Consider the following 25,774-nt stretch of genomic DNA (forward strand, 5'->3'; position numbering starts at 1 on the left):
TTTCCGGTGGAAGTAAATAAATGAGCGGGATGAAGAGCACGTTTTCACTTCTCAGGCTCCATTTATTTGGTATCGGATTTCTGAATCTCGGCTAACGTGATTTGTTTGGATAAAGAAAAGCACGTCCTATTCTGAAATATTACTTCGATAAATCTAGACACTTAATATACGTATTATTTGTCTAATTTCAAAGAAATACATGGTCGCACTCTATGAAGACGATCGCATTTTTTAACCAATTTATAACAAAGAATAATTACTCACAAAATCATACATCACGGAGATCAAGAATTGTTTTGTACAGTAGTTAATCAGTTGTACTCAATAAACTATTCATTGTTATTCATTCCATTGTTAAATTCTAGCAGATTAAACTAAGTGAATAATTTTTTAATACATTTAATTGACTATTGCACACACCAGACGGACTTTTAATCCATCAAACTAACTGTCTTCTTCATATTTTGAATATGTTCTTTAAAAAAATAGGTAATCCTCCAATTATATATATATTAAAAATAGCATTTCTTTTTAATATTACTATAGTGTAAAGTTGTAAAGTTACATAAAAGTAAATATATATATATATATATATATATATATATATATAAAACCGCATGTCATTCTGGCTTGATATATGCATAGGTTTTGGCCTCTCACGTGTTCAAATGTAATTTTTTAATGTAATTTTTTAATGTATTTTTTCAAATGTAACCCCTATGTAATTTTTTTTGTAAACACGTGAAATAACCTACATATTAATAATATTTCAAGATATAAATGATTGTGTTTGATTTATCAATGTAAACTTTTATAACAAATAATAAAGTATGTACATTATTCATATTTCCGTCAGAATAGTACTCATTGACTACATGTGCACGTATAACTACTTTGATTTGTGTCTCTATATCTTTTTTTTCATTTAAGCTTGCAGCTAAAAATACAATTAATTAATATTTTAAAGTAATGGATTTTATGTTTATAAAAACGTTAAACGAACTTAAAATGTTTGTATTCTACAGATTTGTAAAACGTTGTTAATAAAAGAATTTAAATCCTAATACCACCTCATTACACACTCTTATATAGTAAATATTCCCGTTGCATTACCTTCCAATATTGTCCATAAATTTGTACCTACAAACATAATGGAGGATGAAGTTTCAAACTCTTTCCATATATGATACACTAAATATAAAAAACACGCTATAAAGGAGAATATACGCTACTCCTCAGCGTTCAATAAAATTTATTGGCAGTTAATGTACAAGATAAATTCACTGCACGGTCAGCGGACTGTTATATTGGGGGCGTATATCATCATGGGGTAGCACAGAATTTGATCAGTAATTTAACACTGTTCATTTGTGTGTCATTTTTATGGACTGTGTGTTCTGCATTGGCTTGATAAGTAGGGTACTTGATTTGTTACGTTAGATTGCTTTATTTAAGATAGCTACTAAAATTATAAATTTACAAAAAAGAAAAATTTGTGTTTGGAACATATTTATTATGTTTCCTCTTTTATTTAGACGATTTTAAACATTGAATTTTCATGCAATAATTGGTTGTTCTTTAAATATATATTTCATGTAAAACGTAATGGTTATGGATTTGAAGAAATTTCCACTTTAATTGTTCCATCAATTCTTACATTATTTTCGGTTTTAATACGGGTACTTACTGTATTACAATATCCAAATCATACTAGACATAAAAATATAACAAAATTAAGTTGGTATATAGTAACTAGTTACTTGTTCCAATAAGTCTAATTATTTACAAATATTTTTAAGCTCAGATTTTAAGCTCAGATCATTAATATCCAAGATATTCAGTTCCGATTATTGAGAAGATAAAGTAAAAAAATATATGGACGTGATTACTCTAGCATCATGGCAGATATAAATTATTAGAGACTAGACGTATTATTAATGTTATATTTTATATTCGTGTATTTATTTAAATCTTATTATACTGTCATCTATATTTCAACAATGTAGATAAAAATATAGAAATTATGATTGATTTAATTAAAAAATATGCTTTAAACTTTATCCAAAACACCTTATTACATTTTTAATCATTAAAACGTAGTCAAACTTTTTTACATTCCTATCCAAGTATTCTGCTAATAATTTTCATAACTTTGCGTGTGAGCTCTCACTTTAACATTTATTTCGATTTTAACAAAGTAGTAGTTATATAATAGAAATAGAATAACAATTAACTTTGCGTGATAATTTAAGACTTAATTTGAAAAAGGGTTTCAATGTTACTTTATATTTTCTAACATACAAGTATGTTGATATGGTACCAAAAGCATTTTGTAGCTAGTCTTAGAAATAAAAATCATTGTATAAGTTAAACGATATGTTGCTTGATTTCAAATATTAAAATATGTTATTTGTTGTGCCCTAAACGTAACGTAACAATTTACAAGTGAGAAAAGCAACAAGTTCCTGAACAAAACACTTTAAATCAGTTAGGGATGGAACACACAGCCAATTTTGCGGTAAAGATCCACTCAATTAAAAACGTTATAATGAAGTGAATTATTGGAACGTACCCAACCTCACTTGCCACACAGGAGTTAGTAAACAGGAAATGAATTAATCCTTAACACTAACTTTACTATCTGGACCTTATCCAGAAATATTTGCAAACTTTAGTTATATACGACGGTTAATCTAACTAAAATACAACTAGCAATTTTAGTAACCAATTTTGTATTGTTAATTAGATCGTTACGTTGAGTTGTCTAACAGATATTTTACGCACTATAAATTCATGATGTGCATACTCCTTTAATTGTTAAGAAATATAATAAAATTAAAATATAGTAAGATCAGGAACATCGATCAAACAAAGGGGAGTCTTTTATCAAATTTTGTTTATTGTTGTGGTTTGACTCTTTTATATGTCTTTTCACGCAGTTATGAGCAAATATAATAACAGACCTAAATACAATTTACATATAAAACGCATACTATTGTTATTTGGTACAAAATAATGTTTTAATATGGCTTCCATAACTTACAAGTTTAAAAAAAGATATTTTAGTGGCAAAAAGAACTTTATGAAAAGCCCACCATCAGTTACTTAATTTTGTAAGTACATGAACGTACTTTAGCTAATAATAGGCATATTTTGGTTCAGTACGGTTAAAACAAAACTCTAGAAACAAGGTGACACGCACGCGAGACTTGTAGGGGGGGGGAGAGGTAGCGTTCGCCCTATAGAGGTATAAATGTCACTCGCAGACCAATTCCTAATAGATTGATGTTTACCAATTACAATTTAGATAAATAATTAAGATATCACACGAAACTTTTATCCTTTGTTTCAACTCATTTGAATACCATCGTGTACTCAAATATATACGTGAGAAAGACTCCGTCTGCTAAAAGCTCAACCAATTACACTTTGTATTGGCTATTTTTCAACATTTTGTCGCTTAGCACCATTTGGCACAACCATTAGAAAATAAATCAACAGCTTTATTTATTAACAAAAATTTATTAATGTTCCACACACATCAGAAATCTCAGTCAACGTAACACAGTTACATAACTGTTACTATAAAGATAAGTATGCTGGTTAATCTCAAATTGTATAGGTCGCTACAAAACCAACTTAATCAGTTTAAGTAACAGAAAGTGTTGACAAATGACTGTGAAATCGTATTATTCACCTAACAATATACTCTTAAAATTAATTAGTTTCTTATCTGTTTTTATATTTGCTACCATGGTTTTCCTTAAGGGCAAGAACCAGAGATACTTTTTAGCAGATAGGAATTGAGACTCCCAACTGATCGGTATCTAATATTTTCATCTGCAATGTAGAGGTAGATTGTTGCTCTATATTTCAACCATATACTGGCCGCCTTAGAAATGTATCGTGCATACAAACAGGCAGATATATAATTTCTCATCAGCAATTGTTTATGATACGAGAACAGAAGGATAAGCAAAATTGTGACTGCCTCAAAAATTAGCTTTTTCTTTTGTAGTAGCACTTGTATTTGAATTATTTGCTTCACACAGTTAAATATAATATAGATACAAAAAGACTTATTAAATATTTCTTTGATATTTCGACGAATTTTCGTTATCGAAAATGTACAAAATAAACAAAACCAATATATTTTACATTCACAGACCTCGTGTTATTTAAAATTAAAATAAAGGAGAAATTTGCATACTGAAACAGCCGCTACGCTCCCCCTCCGCGTTTTACTCGTACTACCCGTTCAAGGGCTCTACTGCCTTTGCTTTATAAATTAATAAATATTTATATTTTTGTACAATTATAACATATGGTAACAAACATTACTACCCCTTCAATATTACAAACCGGAAATTATTTGTACAACATACAGCAATATTTAAATCAATTACAGAAAAAATTCAAATACAAGACTCATTCAAAAACAAATCTGGAATTTATTAAATGAAACGCAACGACTTTGAGAAATTGTACCCTGGGCAAACAAAAATGAACACCAAGATACGATTGAAAGAAAATTCAAATATGGAAGAATTGAAAAAACTGCTATTTTGAAGCACTGTATTCAATCTGGAAACATCATTTCTAATAAAACATTTACGATTATTAAAAGAAGTTACATACACAACATACTTAAATGCTTTGGAAACGATTTACATAAACAATTGTCAAGAAAAACTTAGTAGTAATGAAGATAGACCTATTGAAAATTTAATTCCACTCTTATCTCAATTCACAAGAAAATTTTAATGTAATTACATTTAAATATTTTATAATTGCTAACCATTTTTCGAAATCCTTTACCAAATGCTATTTTTGTATTTATTGTTTAATATATATATAAATGGGGAATACTACTTATTAATGTCATTAAATAATTTTACTATGTTAAAATCAGGAACTCATTGCGTGGAAGTGCATGATCCATCGTTTCACCCAGTCCACAGACTAAAAACAATGTGTCATTATATGGAAAATATGGTACTTAAAGAAACAATGTAGTGTATATATTCAAATATTTGATTTTCATTTCGTCAAGCATAAATGCTCAAAACGTTTCCTCTGAAAATAAAACATGTATACAGATTCAAATCCTTAACTAAGACAAATGTAGAAAATTCATTGGAACTACAACAAATTGCAATTTAATTAGGAATATTTTTATATCTTATATTTTTACTACGCTTAGTGATATTTTCCTAGGAGGAAATTCAGTTTGTACCAATTGTTCTAACAACACACGTGTTTTTATGATGCTTTACAAACACTAGGTCAGAAGCCACCCTGAGTATGCCACTCTTATCTGGAATAGAGACAGATATTACCCAAATTTAGCAATTTGGGCATTGTCGGGATTAACTTCATGGATGTTTTGACGTCTTTTAGAGTGGTAAAAATAGATGAATAAAAGGAGATATGATATAACGCTGTTTCAGATCGTCTAATCGTGGTACATTGGATGTTTTTATATGAGATTATGTAAGGTTACAACCTTTACAGTTCCTAGGTATATTTTATGCATCATTGGTGATGTAGATATATAAAGTTTGGAAGTGGATATGGGTTTTAGATCTTCGGTATCATGTTCGAAGAAGTTATGTAGCTAGTGCTGTAAATACTAAAATGTAGACAATTGCAGTAGGCTAATTTATCATACAATACCTAACTGAAATAAAGGAGAATCTAGGATAACAGTTATGGATATCTAATAAAATTTGCCCCATAAATAACGAATAAGGTCTTACGTCCTAGTGAAAAAGGTTAAGAAAGTTGGAGGTTAAATCGTTAGATCTGATTTTTTTGCGTACTTATGGAACTTTGTCTATAATAAAAAAATTATCATTTAAACTTAAGAGGATATCAAAAATATATCTCATTCTATTATATTTAATTTTAAAGTATTTTAGCGTATAGGTAAGTGACATATTGAAATCTTACAATCGTTTGAGATAATGAATTAAATATTGCACGTTCAAATTCAAAGTGTGTAGGATGATTCAGCGTATGACTATATGGAGTAAATATTTCTAATTTCAACGACACCTGAAATTGTTATGTAATGAACATTCTTTGTAAAACTATCAGAAATACTGTGCAATTGCTTCTCACGTCATAATTATTCAAACTGTTCTCCTCCTATCTAACTCGAAGTATTAGGATATGCAGTTAAATAAACTCCCGATTTCTGCTTAGGTTTTTCATATTTACCCTCACGTCTTCACCCCAATTATTTCTATGGGTACAAGGTATTATTTAATATAAAGTAATTATTTAGAGTTGGTATAAGGGACTCAATTCATTTTATTATTATTAATTTATTGTAAAACGGGTTTCTCATTGAAAAAAAAACAACTAAATACCTAATGTAAGTATTTATAAATAGTAAATATCAGGTATTTGCTGTTTCAAAAAAATATGTCTATGTATAGTTAGAAATTAAGACATAATTGTTACTCTTTTAACATGTATTTTATGTAAAAAGCTGATTAAATTGTGTCTCACTTAAATAGACATTCTAACCCATTCCTTTACCCAAAGCAATTGTGTAGAGTTTTAAAAGAAACCCCCATTTTATTAGTTAACTTGAAATGTGTTTTTAAACCTAAACTAAATATGTTTTTTGTAATAAATAATATGAAGTTAATTAAAAGTACTTTTTATTGTCTTCCAAATAATAATTAACTGTTTCCTAAGTATGTAAAACAGTATAAATCAAATTCAATGGACCACTTTCTTCAGCTACAAAAGACTGTTCAATGCAGCCATCTAAATGTATAATAGCAACTAAATTCTCGTTACAGCAAACCTCATCAACTGCTGAGTCTGGCTATGAATCCATTAGCGGAAGATTCCATGATGGAGAACTGCATAACCAAAAAACAAAGCTAATTTGTTTATTAGGCATTAATATTTTTAATCAACTGTTATAAACTTGTAATGATATCATATTTACAGCTAATGCTGTTAATTTAGCACTGAATTGTACGTAATGCTCATATAAATGCCTTGGATACACAGATATATGTCTTGAACCCTTAGTTTTATAAAATAAGTTATCAGTAAATATTTAAGTATACTATAACGTTTTAACAACACTCCAAAAGCTACCAACCTGAAAAGTTTCAATTTAATCTCTATACCAACTTCTTATCCTCTGCCCACTAACAGTGGGAATTACAAATTACTAGAGGATAAAATTTCGATTGTTGAGATGGATATTTTTCTTACAATAATTATAGTTATTAAAAGTGTCATTACTATATAATTAAGTAACTTAAATAGGCCTATATGTTGTTCTTATATGTTAATCAAATATTTAATTCTTAATCTAAAACTATGCAAACTCAAATGGTTCTTTATCTTTTGAAAAATATAAGGACATAAATTCATTTATCCAATCCTTTACATTATAATATTAGTAGCAAGACGTGGCCGTTGGTTAAATGTTTGTTATAACAGAGTTAAATATATAAAACTACGTAGTATACTTCTATAAACAAATATATGCATTCTCCAAAACACTCAAAGACTCCTTCTCACGATTGTTTGTTTACTCAATCGCCGCGCCGCATAAATCCTTTTAGGGTCTGTGTTTACAGTTGTGATGGGTGGATTCACTTCAGATATCCATCCACTTTCACCACAATTTTATTTTGTTCCTTTAAGTTTTTAAATGGCATATATATGTTTAAATAAATTTATTATTATACATCGATGGTAAGGGTAATTTAAATAACTGCTTAGAATTTTAATCCACAGATTTAAGTGACGATATATAAAAACATGTTTAAATTAAGTGTACAAATGGTTAATCTTTTATAAATTATGCAGGAACATGACATTTTTTAAGATGTGTCATTGTAATGTAAATACTTGTTGATTCTAAAAATGGCTTACAGACAGATAGGAAAAGACTCAGTCTCAAGTTTATTTTAGACTGATAAAATCAGAAAAAAATTTATAAACATGAACTATGAATTAGCGATTAAACCCAGAAAAACACAACTACTACAACCTACAATAATAAGTTTTGCTAATGATATATTTGTTCCATCTCATAACATATTAAAACCAATCTGCCTCCTACGATAGAGTTTGTAAGCGCTGGAAAAAGCGTTTAATATGCTGAACCTAAAATTAGACCAAAATATTATATTTATTCTTACAAAGAGTATAAACAATATGATCTAATCATATGATACTGTTCTAAATAGTTTTACTTAAATTTGAAAATATTTTAAGCAAATTGATCAAGCACTGTTACTTATTAATTAATAATTTAACGAGTTGATTATTCTTTGCTTAATTTATATTTGAAATGATAACTCAATATGTAATACTAATAATCTGAAACCAATTTCAACACATTAGATCAGGACTTAGATGGTATTATTATTACTGTATGATGGGGTACACCGCAAACTTATTTTGATATAGGCTGAAAAAGGATGTTTTTTCACACATAAATATGTTCTATGTAGAAAGTTTCTGTCAGCTTTAAAATACGTTAAAGTTACAAGTAATAAATCAGCAGTAATTCTTTATTTTTGGCGCAATAAAATATTTAAATTTATATAAAATAAATATTGATATATAAGTGAATTGTTATAATTATTAGTCTTCAAAAGGTCAAATAATGTGCTAAAATAAACATTTATCATCATAGTACTCACTAAAGGTCTTGTATGACATTAGATATGGACATATATATAGCGCTTTAATTTCAGATAGCGTTTAAAACATAAAGGAAGAGGATTCACTAAGCGTTTAAAACATAAAGGAAGAGGAACTAAAGTTCAACAAACCAAATATGATTTTTATTTTTAAAGTAACTTATATCGTGCTGTATATTATTATGGCATTGTTTAAAGCTATGCAACAACACAAAAGAACACGAATGACTAAATGTTAAGGTTGAAAATTCAGATGCTTCAAGTAAAATGATTCGGAATAGCCAGCAGGTGGACATGGCAGCCTTAACACAAGATTTCACGCCTCAATGTGTGCTACTTCAGCCAGGTAAATTATTTATGAATAACCTGTTCCATCAAATAACTTAAAATGTAACATTTACCTCGCCGTCTACTACTAAACACAATACGGTATTTGTGATGATGACCTATTGTTATAAATGTTATTAGATATAATGAATTTTAATATTTAAAAACTACTTTATTTTTAGCAAATTAAAATGTAGCATGAAACGAAATACGCATATTACAACTGGTAGAGAATTCAATGTTTCGTTGAGATCATATGAATTGTGAAAAGTTTTGAAAATCTCTGATTGAATTGTTTTTAATCTATTTATGAAAATAAGGTCACATTATACTTTAGGTAAAAAACTTCTTTTTACAGCCATTGATTATTTTTCTCCTTAAAGAAACAGACATTTTCGAATCAGTGGAAAATTTTGATTGAAATCATAGGTCAATTCGTGTGTTATTTAAAAAGTGTATGTAAAAAAAAGAAATGGCTTAAATATTGAACTTTGGAAGTGTCTTAATAGGCTCGTATCCATTTAAACACTAAATATTGTACATTTTTAATATTTCCTTACATTAAATATAACATCTTTATGATATGCAATAAAATGCTTGCATGATATTCGACCTAGACAGATATTATGGTGTTATAGCTTCTGATACTGTTTAAAACTGTGTGGAAGAAGGTTCACGGTCTGTATAATGAAAACCCCAAACATTATCAATTTGCAGATGAGTGTTTAACATAGCATAAATACAACCAAATCTATAGTTAACAAATATCACGCATGAAACCTTCTTTTTACGTTATTAAAGGAACAATTTATACATTGCCCATTGCCCAATACTAGAAGGCTCAAGATCAATAAAATATAGGCCAAAATACAAATCCGAAATATAAGCAGAGAATCAATCGCTAGATCGAGTTGAATTTTTATCTCACTAGAAATTTCAGAAGGACTAAACTAGGACTATGGTTCTTAAGTGATTTACAAGGAAGATCGTTAATTACTTTGTGACCAAAAGATCAAAGGGCAATCAATCCGCCCGTCTTTGCAAAAACTTATTATTTATATTCTTCATCTTTCTCGGTCCTTTAATATATGGATTTATATGTATTGGGTTTTATACCAATTTTGCAAGGATTAATTAATATTTATATTATTTAAGTGCATCCAGATAAATAAAATGTTATATTAAAACTATTAGAAGTCACTTAAACTTACAAAAAAAATACAACACTTACTATAGTGATTTATTTATTATGTAGATCCCAATATAAACCAGTCTTTATTAAAAGATGAATGAAGGGGGTAAATACACAATCGAATGAAACAAATTGTATAGCCTAATTAATACTGGGAGGATCTCATACGAAATGGGCAAAGATAAACTTTAATACTGAAAGTTTTGAACAAAGGATTTAGGACAACAGAGCGAAAAATGTCAACAAAAGTGTTCAATTGATTTCAACAATATGATTGAGCCTGTTAATATGAGGCACTCATTATATTTTAGCTTTGTATTGATCATTATTCCTGAGTAGTTGAAAAACAGGCTGGGAACATAATATAGATACATATTTATATCAATTTATATCAATTATATATATATATATATATATATATATATATATATATATATATACATATATATCTAAAAGTATAAGTTATTAATTTTGTACTTTAGTGAGGTCATATATTAAAATGTACGTGTGCCAAAATACCAATTTTCAATTTTTCTTTAATAAGTGGAAAGAGAATTTGAGGAAGAATAGAGAATTGATCTCTTTTAATTATAAAAAACCCCTTATTTTTTTATTCTTATCAAAGATTTGAGAAGTAAAAAAAATTTCTTCGTGTTGTTTTGAATAAATTCATGAGTGAAATATCATATATTGGATACTCAGGAGCCTTCTAAGTAACAGCTTCACATAATGGGTTTTCGTATTAATAATGTGTATTATAATCACAGAGCAAGTAAACGTAACTTGGCACTCTCCTTACATAAGGGTTAACCGAGCTTAATGTATAAATAGTTTAGGATCTACACTACACTAACTGACAGATTATTATTATATCAGTTTGTCTTCTTCAACAGACACGTAAAATTTAAACAATTATTGTTGAATATATAGTGAAAATATTTTTTTTTATACTAGAGCACTTTATTTCATTTTGAATTTATCACAGCTTATATGGTTTTTAAACTAAATTAAAGTGATGTCATTACTGTTTATTACATAATATGAGGGGTAGTATAAACATAGATGTTTTATACCATTCTAAATTTCAGCTTAGCATGGATAAACGGTTATCGAGTTGGGTATAAGGGAACGACAATTTGCCGGCAGCTTACCCGCTGGTAAATGTGTGGTGGGCTGAGCCAGCTCCCGCGGGAGAACAGACTTAACTCGGTATTCATGAAAAGCAAATTACTTTCTCAAAATTTATGATAATTTCTATCCGAAAATGATACCAAAACGTTCAATTATGTTTCTTACTTATGGCTTATTCTGCTGCGCATATGTAATTTTCAGGTACCGAAGCAAAAATATCGTAACCTACAAATCCACTAACAATAATTGTTTAAGAGCGATCCGTAATATATTTAAATATGGCCAATGTATTTGGAGATTGTTATGATTTATTTTTTTATAATATGAACATTCTTAAACCGTATGTATTTATTTTAGTTGCATGGGCTTCATATAGGTAAATAATATATTCTCACTCTTATTCTATTTTCAGAGCCGATCAAAAATAAAATATAAATGCTCTCAAAATCTTTTGAATATATTTATAAATCATACAGTAAATGTTCCTACAACGTTTTAAGAGCCATGAATTTGAATAATTGTTTTATATAATATAGAACACTTGATCTTAATAATCAAACACAACAGTGTGTGAAACATTTCAAATTTCAAGTTTTTTCTTAAACAAAGGAACACACAAAATTTCAAAAAATTATAAAATATCGTATAAATTCGACAAAAATGGTTAAAGGCCATTCTAATTTTAAGAAGTGTCATACAAACTTTATAAAATCATTTGTACAATTTAATTTGGTTTTAAAAATATAGAAATTTAACCTGTATAAATAAATCATGAAAACGAACTCAGTAAATTCCAGCCAGCTTCTAGCATTTAAATAATATACAAAGTAAAACAATTTTAATAAATTGTATAAACTTCCAGAAAATTTTTAAAAATTTTATAGATATTTTTGAAAATAATTCGTTAAAATTTTATATATTTAATGTATTTCAAAACTATTCGTTCTAGTAGTAAAAATAAAGTAAATTTAAAATGATTTAACAAGTAGACTAGGGAAACTAATAATAACAAAGAATATTATTATCATGTTTAATCATGTTTTAGATTTACTATTTTAATCAGCAATAAATAAATTATTTTATTTAAATTTTAATTGTTATAAAAGTTGGTAATGCAGAAATTTAAAGGATTTTGAAGAATTTTGAAGAATATTATCCTATAAATTGAATACAAATACTTTTTTGTATCCTTAATAGTATTGATTTATTTTTTTGATAACAATTATACAGTGTATATTACTATTTAAACTTATTTCATTGTTCTTCTTATCGTCTAAAGCATTCAAAAAGTTTCCTTCAATGAACTTTGTAATCCTCAAATACTGCAGTAAGAGTGAAACCAAAATTATCTTAAATTTTATTTAGATTCAAAACTGTTTATTTTTCATTTTCTCCTAATCCATTATATTATTTCAATGTATATTATCGAACATCGCTTAACTCTTTTAAAAACTCAATTTATTAAAACAAATTTAACATGCAAATACAATTCCAAAGAGGGCTAATTGGACATTTCCAAACTTTGATTCAAAAACTTGAAAATGCTGAATATTTCAGTAGGATTTCCTTTATTTCTCTTCAGTAAACCTTGAATTTCTTTCAATTTCGAAGCTGTTCAATGTTATGCTATCTTTATATTTTCTAAGTCGTACTGCAGAATAAAATACGTACTGGTAGACTATAGGCAGAAATAGATTTTGAGCTGGACTATAAAGAAGAGCAACGTTTAAGCACTTACAAACATATTCCACTGAAGATCTTATATTGAGCCGCTGGTGTAGTATTCGTTGAATTGTAAACCAAATTCAGAAACCCATTTCTCATATTTAAATATTATTACGTTCTTAATATAAACACTTTAATTTTCTGAATCTAGAAAGTATATCATCTTTAACGCATATAATACAATTTCGTTAATGTTTAATGGAATTATAATTATATTACTACAACCTGGAAGTATAATATAATCTACTAGCAGAGATAGAAGAATTTTTGTAGTATTAGAACAGTGGAATATGATGTTATGTGGCTTCAGAGTGTAGTAAGTGTTAGTGCAGCTTAAGTCTGTGTAACTAGTTAAACTGTAGATATTACTCTACATAGCCACTTTGAATGTGGCTGTACTGGTGGCTTGGTGTTAGGTCCATAAAACCAATGGTAGACTTTAAACAATACATGTAAGAATTTAAGATCTTAATTTAGCCATACCTATATGGAGAATGTCTTATTTTAAAGCTACGGATTAATCAAATATTTTGTACCTTAATTGTTTGGTCATAAAAAATGTAAACTTTACAACTTCGAAGCGTTTTGATTGGTATTATTTATATATAAAAATAAGCATCACCCAATTCTACAGCAAAAATAAGGGTATAACAATATTGGAAGTTTAACGTTGTTATTATTGGGAAAGCTCGAGATATTCTTAATACAGCCGGCTCTCAAGCCACTTAATATATTCTTGCTATAATTGTCTATAACATTTTTTAGAGATAGCTGAGTCAGGGAGTCTAACAAAACATGTTCGGTAGAATTTTGAAATTACAGGAGCGTCGTTGTTAATGACCTTACTGGCCTTCCTCCGCGGATTACGACATTTTCCTCACGGTCTCATCTTAAATAATTTCCCACTATTTCCCTCCACAGTTACCCATCCTCACGAGGTCAAATTCTGTCGATCGTCCCCTGTAGAAGGTTTATTATGATTTTTTAATCTTTTGTATAGTTATGAATCGTTTATTGAACGTGTTTTACAAAATTTGATGTGTTCAAGTGCCCGTCAGTGATACAATACACTCTAGTCTTAATGAATAGCCCATATAATACGTGTGAGTATCCTTAATAGGTTGTATCAATTAGTCCGTATCAGCCCAAATAATAATATTAGAAATGAACAATCTGTGCAAGGAAATCGACTTAGCCTTGTATACATATGATTGTTATAGGTTCCATGCTCTATTTTATAAGTAATTGAATAACCGGTAATGTTTATTAATTTTAGACAAAGAATAATTTTTTTTAAATAATATTAAGGTTTCATAAAATGCTACTTTTCATTTGTAGCAAAACCTATGATTGAGATGAAATTAACTTACTAATAACAATTAATTGGATTTATCTTTTATACAACCAGTAAATATCTTTACCATTTACAAGCTTGAGACAACTACATCACGGAAATAATAAGCAGTAGAGTTAACAATTAATATAAAAAAGGTGTAAATAATGAAAGAGTAGACATGTTAGTCAGCAGGGTTTTTGGAAACCTTGTGGGATAGCGTCATAAATAAACTTTATAGCATGCTTGAAAGAGCTCGTGCCTAGTTAAGTAAGACAAAATGTTACGGCAGCCTGTTCCTAGCTAAGACATTTTGTATGATGTAACTACTAAATGTATCCGTTATGTATCAAAATGTTTTTTGACGAGAATATAATATTACATTTCTTCCCTAAAGTTATGAAATTCTACCTCAGCTTCTTATATTCAGCTTTTAAATGCAGTTTACCCCTAAAATCAATTATCACGTATTATAATTAACATAGTAATGTGTGATAAAGGTCTACCTACAATAATTTACATTAATAGTAATCGGCATCGAAATAATTTTTATGGTTAAAGATAAAACACTCAAATACTCTTTTTAATTACATTCCCAACGCTCCTGAGTGAAGTTATAGTCTCTGACCGATATTCCAACCCCCTAATATACTTCAAATTTCAGTTTAAAGATAATAAATAGTTATGGAACTCAACTCGGAGAATGAAACAGTTTTATAAGTATTTTTGAAATAACTTGAACTTTATCTGCAACAATCCATGATTTTTGTATTAAATACGTTTCAACGTTCAAATAAAAGTAGAATTATTTTAAGATATATTGAGGAATCCTAATGACAAATTAGTTGGATTTTATGGAATTAATGATGATACTCTATCTAGTTTATAAACGGAAATGGCATATTTCGGTTTCATAATGCCACTGTTAATGATTAACAGTTTCATAGATTAAGTCAAGTTGCTATTGGCTATTATTTTAGGCTTTGCACGAATGCTTCTGGTTCAAATTGCATAGATTGTATTTCCGATGCCAAGGTTGAGTTGTGAGTTAACCTTGGCATCCCGTTCAAAACTTTTTTTAATCTATATCGTTTCGGCTATTGTAATTTACTTTCAGTCTAATACATTTCTGGTGCCAGGTCTGTTAAAGAAGCAAGAGGTTATTTACAACACTCTGAAACTTGTAAATACAATAAATGCAACAGATAAAAGGTTGAGCAAAGAAGTTTTACCTTCAAACTTACTCTATGGTGGTTATTAATGGTAAAAAATGAAAAATTGGAATAAAATTATTAAATGTGATAGTTTTGTCATATAAAATAGTTTACAGAGAACATTTAATTATATCTTTAGGGGTGAATGTAAAAAGAAGGCAAATTAAAGTTTTCATAAAAATAAATTATCAACGTGCATAAAGGGAGTTATTACCAAATTATATTTTCCACTTACTCCTAGAATTTTGTAGGTTAAAACAGCTGAGATAGCCAGTGTATGAATGAATTTAGTGACTCTAATATATATTTTATCTCCAGTGCAAGAAGGAGGTAAGTTACTACGTATAGTACTCATCTCCTTCATTCATAAACAGAGAACAAAAATTATAACATACCTCCTTTATACACTATACTGAATGTTAATATACAAAATTTTTTGTTTTTATTATGATGACCCTAAATAGTCTCGAACACATAAGATTTAAGTAGATACTGGTGGAAATTAAAACTGCACCCCTTTTTTTATTCAGGTTTATTAAATCAATTCAAATGTCAATTATTAACCTTGTATTCCACCAAATCAATGTTTTGAACAACAGATTAAAATTACTACTTCCTTTGGCATGGCACTTTCGATTTAATATGGGCTCACTGTCCTCTAAATACGTGTGTATAAAATATAAAGTAAAATAATATTCTTGAATAAATTTGAATGAAATAAATTAATAGGCTTCTTCTCAAAACTAATAAAATAATAATTATAAACTTCTTTCAAATAAAATTCTCAAACAAACTAAACAGTTCTCAACAGGAATTTTTCACAAGTTCCTACAGGATATGGTGCAGCACCTGCAGCTCTTAATTTTTACTACAATCCCTTTAATTTCAATGAAATTTTACGTTCGACTCTAAATAAATTACTCCTTTACAATTTATATATATTATAGTCCTCACTCCACAGAATTGGATCGTTAATTTCAAAGTTTCAATTCCAATTTCAAATTAATTCATTTCTTAATTTTGCCAATTTCAAATTTAGAAAATTTTAATAATTCAGTCAAAAGTACTTAGCTCTTTGGTCGTGAAGGTCTTGGAGTTCGGTATTAAAATAATTTATACCGACGGATCCTACGCCCGACACTAGTTTTAAACTCGCACTAAAAGACTTTACTCTATCGCTTCTCAACTCGGAATGGTAGCAGAGCGTGGTTTCTCGGCCTGCACCGACTACGCTCCTGTTCCTGCAGGCCTGTTTAAATCTCTCTCAACGCAGGTTCGCCCCCTAACAAAAGATTGAGTCCACTGTAAAACTATTGTTTAGCATTCACTGCCATCAAGTCAGGTCTAGACCAGATTCCAAGCGGCGTTGTGCCTGCCGCAGGATTACAATATAAATTTACCTTTTTATTCCCTATCCATTTACAATTCTAAATAAGATTTTTGTCCTTTTTTTTGCTAATATTTTTAATTTGAAATTTTAATTTATTAAATTTTTATTTTTATTTAAAGTATACCATGTAATTGGTATACACACCCCCCCTTAAAGCGCTTAACAGTGATCTTGCCAAGTATTATACAATTAAAAGCATAAATGAGAACCTTATCTCACAAATCCTTTAGTAAGTACATGAAAATTGTATTTCCACCTAGCCTATTTCCACAAAAGTAAATCATGCATCATAAAATCTAAAAAAAACCTTTTTTTTATTTAAGAATAATTTGTTTTCTTTATCTTAATTTTATTATAAATAGTTGTAAGAAGAGGCAGCATACTATTGTCAATTATTTTAACCAATTCTAATTAATAAGATTGTCTTTTTATCTAATATTTTTTTTGAAAATTTTACTTTTATTAAATTTTGTATTTTTATTTAAAGTACCATGTAATGTTTCCCAATAGAAACCGTTGGTATCTGCCAACTATACTTTAAATCTAAGAATTTATCTCACATCCAATTGTCATTTCCACCTAGCCTTAACATGAATCATAAATCTAAAAATTTTTTATTTATAATATCCTTTTACATATGGGTCGATAAAAGTTGTAAGAAGAGGCAGATTGTTGTCAAGTTATTTCGTTTAATTATATAAAGTCTTTTTAAAAGAGTCCATGTTATCAGTTGGTTTTTTGTAAAACTTAAACTGTTCCCCTGTAGACTTGTCCTTCTATGGCAAATATATAGAGTCTGACGCTACCTTTTATACAATTCTAAGTCCTACCACAAAGATAGTCCATCACAGATAATCCTTCACAGTCGAAACGAGGAAGACGGTGATTGGTTGTTCTGGGATGTTTATTGCAGTTACCGGTCTGTTATCAGTTGTTCGTCCTTGGAACCTTCGCCCTGCACAGTGTGTGTCCTTGGCTCGCCATTCACTGGTTGACGCAGCTTCATATAGATAAACATATCCCCAGACGGGGGTTCAGTTCTTATTTTATATTTTACCTATTTCATTGTTTATCATAGACATAACAGTTTTTTTTTTGTTCCCCTCTTCCTTGGCATAAATTTTATCAGACTAACAAGTTTAACATTAATTATCCAACATAGTTTTTATTAATTTACTTACAAACATAAATTAACACATGTTCCTATAACATTAATACGGACCATGTTTCGGATTTGTGCATTATTCAGAAAAATAAATACAGAATTGTTTTTAATACACTCCTCCTCTCCCAAACATGTAGTTATCGCAACTGTTTACTTCAACTGTGCCCTTTTATCCAAATTATAAACTTTTTATTCCTCTTGAGGTTTCTTCATGTTTAAAATACATTTATTACAAGATTACAAATTCAAGTTAATATTTAACAATTTAACCAGGGCTGTTAGAATTTCCTCAATGTTCAATATATTTTAATTTAACCTTCCTTGTCACTGAAATTTCTCAAATCAAAACATACATACATACAGCGTACATCTAATATAGTTTTTCTTCATTCTTACAACTAATTTAATTCGTCATAATTTTTTAATCAGTTCCTTTTTTTAAATTTTTTTTTTTTTTGTAATTCAAATTATTTACCCCTCGGTAATTATTTTGTTTTGTTAGTATTCAAACATGCATTCTTCTTTCCCAGTGGGGTTTCACATCCTGCAAGTGTATTCTACGGAACTCATTAATTCTTTTAAATTCTGAACTACATATGAGTTGGAGCTATAATTGAAATTATTCTGAATGGTCCCTCATATTTCAGATCTAGCTTATTATCGCTGATTTGTAATTCTACAATAGACTACATCATACAATTTTTAATTGCTGTGATTTCGGTTGTATCGGTTTCTTCTCGAATTCAGCTCATTTTGTCTTTTTAAATTTTGAATAGCTTCAACCATCTTTGCATTCTTATCTTTGCTCCATTTTTCATCACAAATATCTTAATTTTGCCATTTTAGTGACAAACCATCATTTGCTTTGAAAACTGAACATTAATTCAAATGCAGACGACTTTATGCTTTCATTGTGACAAGTATTTAGGGCCATTTGCACATGGTACAAATCCTTGTCCCAATTCTTTTTAAAAGTCATGATAATAAGCTGTCAGAATTTGATTTAAATTTCGAATTTGCCTTTCACTTTTATTTCCTTGAGGAGTATAAGGTATAATGGTCCTTTGTTTTATGCCCAAATTAAACAAATAATTTTTGAATTCCTCGCTGACAAAATATGTTCCATTATCCGTCACGAATTCTTCAGGCAAAGAAAAATTTTTTGAAAATATTATTTTCTAATGCATTAATTACATTACCTGAGGTGCATTTCCTGAGTGGCATTATCCAATTATATTTGGCGAAGTCATCTACTGCTATCAGGATGTATTGCATTCGATTGGAAGATGCAGGTAATGGCCCATAAATATCCATATATAACTTCTGCATTGGACGACTGCTCAGATTTGCTGTTCAAAGGTCCTTGGTCCCTCCAGTTGCTACCTTTTTGCTTTCAAACATACTTCACAAATTTTACATTATTCTTCACATAATCATTTAGTTTAGGGTGATAAAACCTTTAATTTATTTTCTGTTGTGTTTTTAAAAGCCGAAGTGACAGCCAGACAATGAGTTGTGATAATACTCGTATACAACCTTGAATAAGTGCTCAGGTAAATAGATCCTTTTTAGAATTGTTTTTATTGTTCACATAAAACAATACCCCTTTTTTCCACACTGTAAAACATCACTATTGGTATAGATCAATACACCCTCCATAATTTTAGTTATATTTACATCCTGCTTCTGATGCGTTTTTAAGTCCATAAAAGCTAAAAGGCATTCGTACTTATACTATTTATAGACACTGTTTCCTCTCTTATTACTAAGTCTTTATTATTTACAGTTTCATTGTTCATTTTTAAAGAGTTATCGTTCATCTTGTCCTTATTCACTAATTTTTCTAGTTCATGTAACACATTGTTGTCAACTTCACTATCTTGAAATAATCTAGATAAATAGTCCGCTACTGGGTTCTGATTACCTTTAACATGCGAAATTTTAAATGGTAGAGACAATATAACCTCCACCCAGCGCCCTAATTTTCCTAACTTACGAAAGTGGGACAATACCCAAGCCAATGCTGAGTTGTCGCGTCACTAAGTTGAATGGTCTCATTTCTAGGAAATTACGGAACTTATTTATTGAACAGACTACTGCCAAAGCTTCCTTTTGATAGGTAGTAAGTTTCACCTCACTTTCATTAAATTTCTTCGAATAATAGGCCACCGGTTTTAAATGTCCATTATCCGCTTCCTGTAATAAACAGGAACCGAGGGCCCTTATCACTCGCGTCGCATTGGACTGTGAACTCCTTGTTGAAGTCAGGGATGGCTAACACGGGGGGACTGGTAACCGCTCGTTTCAGTTTATCGAACGATTCTGACATTTTTGGTCCCACATAAATTTGGGCGACTTCTTCCTCATTTCATTGAGTGGATGAGCTATTTCCGCATAATTTGGAATAAACTTTAGAGAAATAACTAGTCATCCCTATGAACCTCGCAATACCCTTCTTGTCCCGGGGTCTCGGAGATTCTAATAACGTCCGTGTACGGTCAGGGTCCATTCTTATAGTGTCTTTGGAAACCAAATGTCCCATAAATTTAATTTCATTATAACAAAATTTTACCTTCTCCGGATTCACAGTAAGATTATTTTTCTTTAAACACTCTAACACTTGTTTCAAATGCATATAATGTTCCTCCAATGTCTTCGAATACACAATAATATCGTCCAAAAAGGCGAGAGTGCAAGTAAATCTCAATTCTCCTAAGATTTTATTCATAAATGACGACAAGACCCCACTTCCAATTAATAATCCAAAAAGGAATTCTTTTAAAGCTGTAACTTCCGAAAGGTACCGAGAACGTAGTTAACTCTGGCTTTCCTTCGCTAAACTTAATTGATAAAAAACTTTTGGTTAAGTCTATTACTGAGTAATAATTGTTTCCCTTCAAATGGTAATATAGTTCGTGCATGTCGCCTATAGGATAACTCACTCCTTCCAACTTCTTGTTTACTCCTTGTAATTAACTACTAATCTTTCCGATTTTCCTTCTTCCTTACCTACTAAAAAGGCTGGACTCGAGTACTGACTCATCCACTTGGTTGAATAATGTCCTGTTCCAATAATTCGTCAATAATTTTTTTTATTTTTAATTGTTTAGGTGGATTCAATGGATATGGTCTAAGTTTTACGGGTTCATGATCTTTTTAACTTTTAATTTTATACTCATAATCTAGAGTTTTACCAATTTTGTCGGTAAATACCGTTGGAAATTCCTTTAATTTTTAATTTCATTACTGGCCTCTTCGCATCCTATTTTATAAGTGTGATTGGTGTTCATACACGCTACTGTAATACTTTGCACAAATTTTATACACTCTCTACATTAAAGTCAAATCGACAACAATTAATTTTTCAAGTCTATTAACAAACCAGAATGTTTTATAAAGTTCGCTCCTAAAATTGCCTTTTGGGCTAAGTCCTTCACTATAAGAAATTCCACTTTCCAGGTGAACATATCTATTTTAATTTTTATATTTACACTGCCGATTACGGACATTTTTTTTATTTTCAGCACTCATACATGTCAGGTTAGATAACTGGTAACACTTTACAATCTTATTCTCTAATAATAGTTTATACAGTTTATCACTTATTATATTTATACTACTACCAGTATCTAATAATACATTTAATGATATATTCTTGCCAAAATCTATTTCTAAGCTGGGGAATGAACTGATATTTTCCGAATTTTTCTTTTGCTAAGTATGATTTAATTTAGCAGATAATTCCATGTGAATTTTTGTTGGACACAATTTTAGGTAACCGGGAAAGTTCGCCCTTCCTTAACTCATTGTTCGAACTTTCCCTACTAACGAGTTTTTTTACTCCTGTACAATCAAGACCTACATTTTCGAGGTTAATAGCTGGAGTGTGGTTTACAATAGGTCTCCGCTGGTTTACAACAGGTTTCCTGTTTTAGCTCCCGGCACTGATAAGCATAATGACCAGGTCTATTTCATTTATAACAAGTTATTGTTTCTTGCCTCGCCCTGATCCTGTTTAACCGGTACATTATACTATTCCTATTCACATTCAAATTATTCCCTGTTTTCCTCACGTTGTCAGCATAACCTACATTATTCGCCCTTATACACATCTCATCCAGTTCGGAAATATGTGCTCGGATTTCCCATAAACACTAGTTTATTTCTGGTTTCAGGATTAATTCCCACCTTAATTAATTCCACAACATCCCTTTCCTTTATATTACAACAAAGTACTTCTACTGATTCCTTAATGTCTATAATGTAGTTGGATAAGCTTTCATTATATCTTTGGGGACGGTGCACCTTTTCAAATTTCAAAAGTTCACGCTGATGATATGGTACAAATAATTCAATAATATTTCAAGCATTAATTTGACCGTGACATTGTCCTGTTTTATTTCCAATAGTTTCGACAAAAGAGCTCCCTGACTATGTGAAATCGCAATCTCCATAATATCCTCTTCCGTACATTTAGTTTCCTTTTTAAGTTTCAAGATTATTTTAAAGAATTCTAATAATTCTTGAACATTTAATCCATCGCAGATTTTTAACTCCTTCAAATAACGCTCAATGGGGTTTCGGTAGTTTATTATAACTTAAATGTGGCCGTCCCGAAAACAAAAACATCATCTCTCATATTTAGACAGACTTATCTTTCACTTCCGGTTTACCAGCCTCTTCCAGCTCACCTTCTATTTCCAGATTGGAATCAGATAACTTGCGCACCAAGCTATCAGATGTTTCCTTGTCAATTTTTAGGTTTTTTTTATTTTTAACAACAATTCAACTTAATATACTATTCTGGTTTTCAACATGTTTAGCTATATCCTTCTCTTCGATTTTAAACAATTTACTTAAGTTAGTCAGACGGCGCTGCCAATGATTTATTTTTGTTTCACACCTAACTATGTCCAATGTTAGTCCCTGTTCAATGGATTCCTCCAGTCTAGTTCCTAATAGTTGGGTTTCTAACTTAATTTTTATCCCCATTCCTCCTTGAAATCGACCTTTCCACTCAGGTTCAAATAATTACTATTTACATCAAGACTTATTAACTGCCGTAACTTTTTTTCCTTAAAATCTATCACCTTAAGACTAGGAGACACTTCCACACCTCTTAACCTAATTTCATAGGTCCAATTCCTCCTTGGTTAACAAGTCCACCTTAAGTGCCATTTTAAAAGTTTAATATTAAACACTTTATAATTTTCCAGTATCCAAGCCACTTATTAATTTACAACCACTAAGTTCAATTTTATTAAGGTTCACCAGAATACAAGCAGAGTGGCGCACTTTTTGTATACTGAATGTTAATATACAAATTTTTTGTTTTTTATATGATGACCCTAAATAGTCTCGAACACATAGGATTTAAGTATATACTGGTGAAAAATTAAAACTGCACCCCTTTTTTTTATTCAGGTTTATTAAATCAATTCAAATGTCAATTATTAACCTTGTATTCACACCAAATCAATGTTTTGTACAACAGGTTTAAAAATTACTACTTCCTTTGGCATGGCACTTTCGATTTAATATGGGCTCACTGTCCTCTAAATACGTGTGTATAAAATATAAAGTAAAATAATATTCTTGAATAAATTTGAATGAAATAAATTAATAGGCTTCTTCTCAAAACTAATAAAATAATAATTATAAACTTCTTTCAAATAAAATTCTCAAACAAACTAAACAGTTCTCAACAGGAATTTTTCACAAGTTCCTACAGGATATGGTGCAGCACCTGCAGCTCTTAATTTTTACTACAATCCCTTTAATTTCAATGAAATTTTACGTTCGACTCTAAATAAATTACTTCCTTTACAATTTATATATATTATAGTCCTCACTCCACAGAATTGGATCGTTAATTTCAAAGTTTCAATTCCAATTTCAAATTAATTCATTTCTTAATTTTGCCAATTTCAAATTTAGAAAATTTTAATAATTCAGTCAAAAGTACTTAGCTCTTTGGTCGTGAAGGTCTTGGAGTTCGGTATTAAAATAATTTATACCGACGGATCCTACGCCCGACACTAGTTTTAAACTCGCACTAAAAGACTTTACTCTATCGCTTCTCAACTCGGAATGGTAGCAGAGCGTGGTTTCTCGGCCTGCACCGACTACGCTCCTGTTCCTGCAGGCCTGTTTAAATCTCTCTCAACGCAGGTTCGCCCCCTAACAAAAGATTGAGTCCACTGTAAACTATTGTTTAGCATTCACTGCCATCAAGTCAGGTCTAGACCAGATTCCAAGCGCGTTGTGCCTGCCGCTGGATTACAATATAAATTTACCTTTTTATTCCCTATCCATTTACAATTCTAAAATAAGATTTTTGTCCTTTTTTTGCTAATATTTTTAATTTGAAATTTTATTTATTAAATTTTTATTTTTATTTAAAGTATACCATGTAATTGGTATATACACGTTTACCAGACTTGCCTTTAGAAGTTAACAGTGATCTTGAAAGTATTAAAAATACAACTGATGAGTGAACAGCATGAAAATGAGAACCTGAATGAACGTACAAATTTTGAAGTGCAAGTACATGAAAATAAAAATGTTAATAACTGGCCCGCTGAAGCCAAGGAAAAAATAGCCTATTTCCACAAAAAGTAAAAATAATTAGAAAAAGGAAGAAATAATATGAAAATATATAAGGAATGGAAAGCAAGAAAACGGGCTAAATATAGAGAAAGTGGCTTCCCTAACACTACTGCAAAGGGGAATTAAGACCCACTAAAGCATTGTTTCTACATCCACTCTAGCACAGGAGAAAAATTATTATAATTTGTCTAAAAGTACGAATATTATTCATATTATTTAAAACCCCTAAAGCAAACGTTTTCGTTGCATGTTCCTAAACTAATTGTTCTCTAATTTTAAGTTTCAACAAATAGTGTTCTGCTTTCTTAACATTTCGTCAGATTTTCCCTTGTTTTATAATATTGTGGGAAGGTTAAAGCTTCTTCCTAAAGGATCCCTATTGTTCAAACAATGATAAGATTGCCAATTATTTTTACGAATTCATTGGTTGTTAAACATTTTACAAAATCTGAATGTTGTTTGACATAAATATTGTAAAGCGTTCGCTTCATTGGAGCTTAGAGTCTCTGCTGCATGCTTTACATTTATGCTTATATTTATGTTGAAAACATTTTTCTCTAATGGTCTGTTACACTTTTTTAAAACTAAGTTGTTAAATGTTTCTATATATTTAATGCACATGATGCCTGATTCCACAGTTTTCATGTCCGCTAAAGTACTTCGTTCAAGTTTTAACATTTTTTAACTGTTTTGTGAAGGTTTCAAAACAGTACAAATATCATAATTGATAGTATCAAGGTTAGTGATTGTTCCGTTAAAGGTCACTCTTTAAACATTCACGCCCACTTTGGTCAGTTTTAGTGTAGCTACATCAACCAACGATAGTACAATATATGACGTTTTATTTACAGAAAAGTATCATAACACATTTAAAATGGCTTTTCCATAAAATAATTTGAAAAACTACAGCTTATGTTGGAATTTCCTCTTTATTATTTACATTAAATTATCCCAGATTTACATATTCTAAGTTTTTACCTAACTGCAAGACATATATAATC

This window comes from Homalodisca vitripennis, chromosome 3 (genome assembly GCF_021130785.1).
Source record: "Homalodisca vitripennis isolate AUS2020 chromosome 3, UT_GWSS_2.1, whole genome shotgun sequence".
NCBI lineage: Eukaryota > Metazoa > Arthropoda > Insecta > Hemiptera > Cicadellidae > Homalodisca > Homalodisca vitripennis.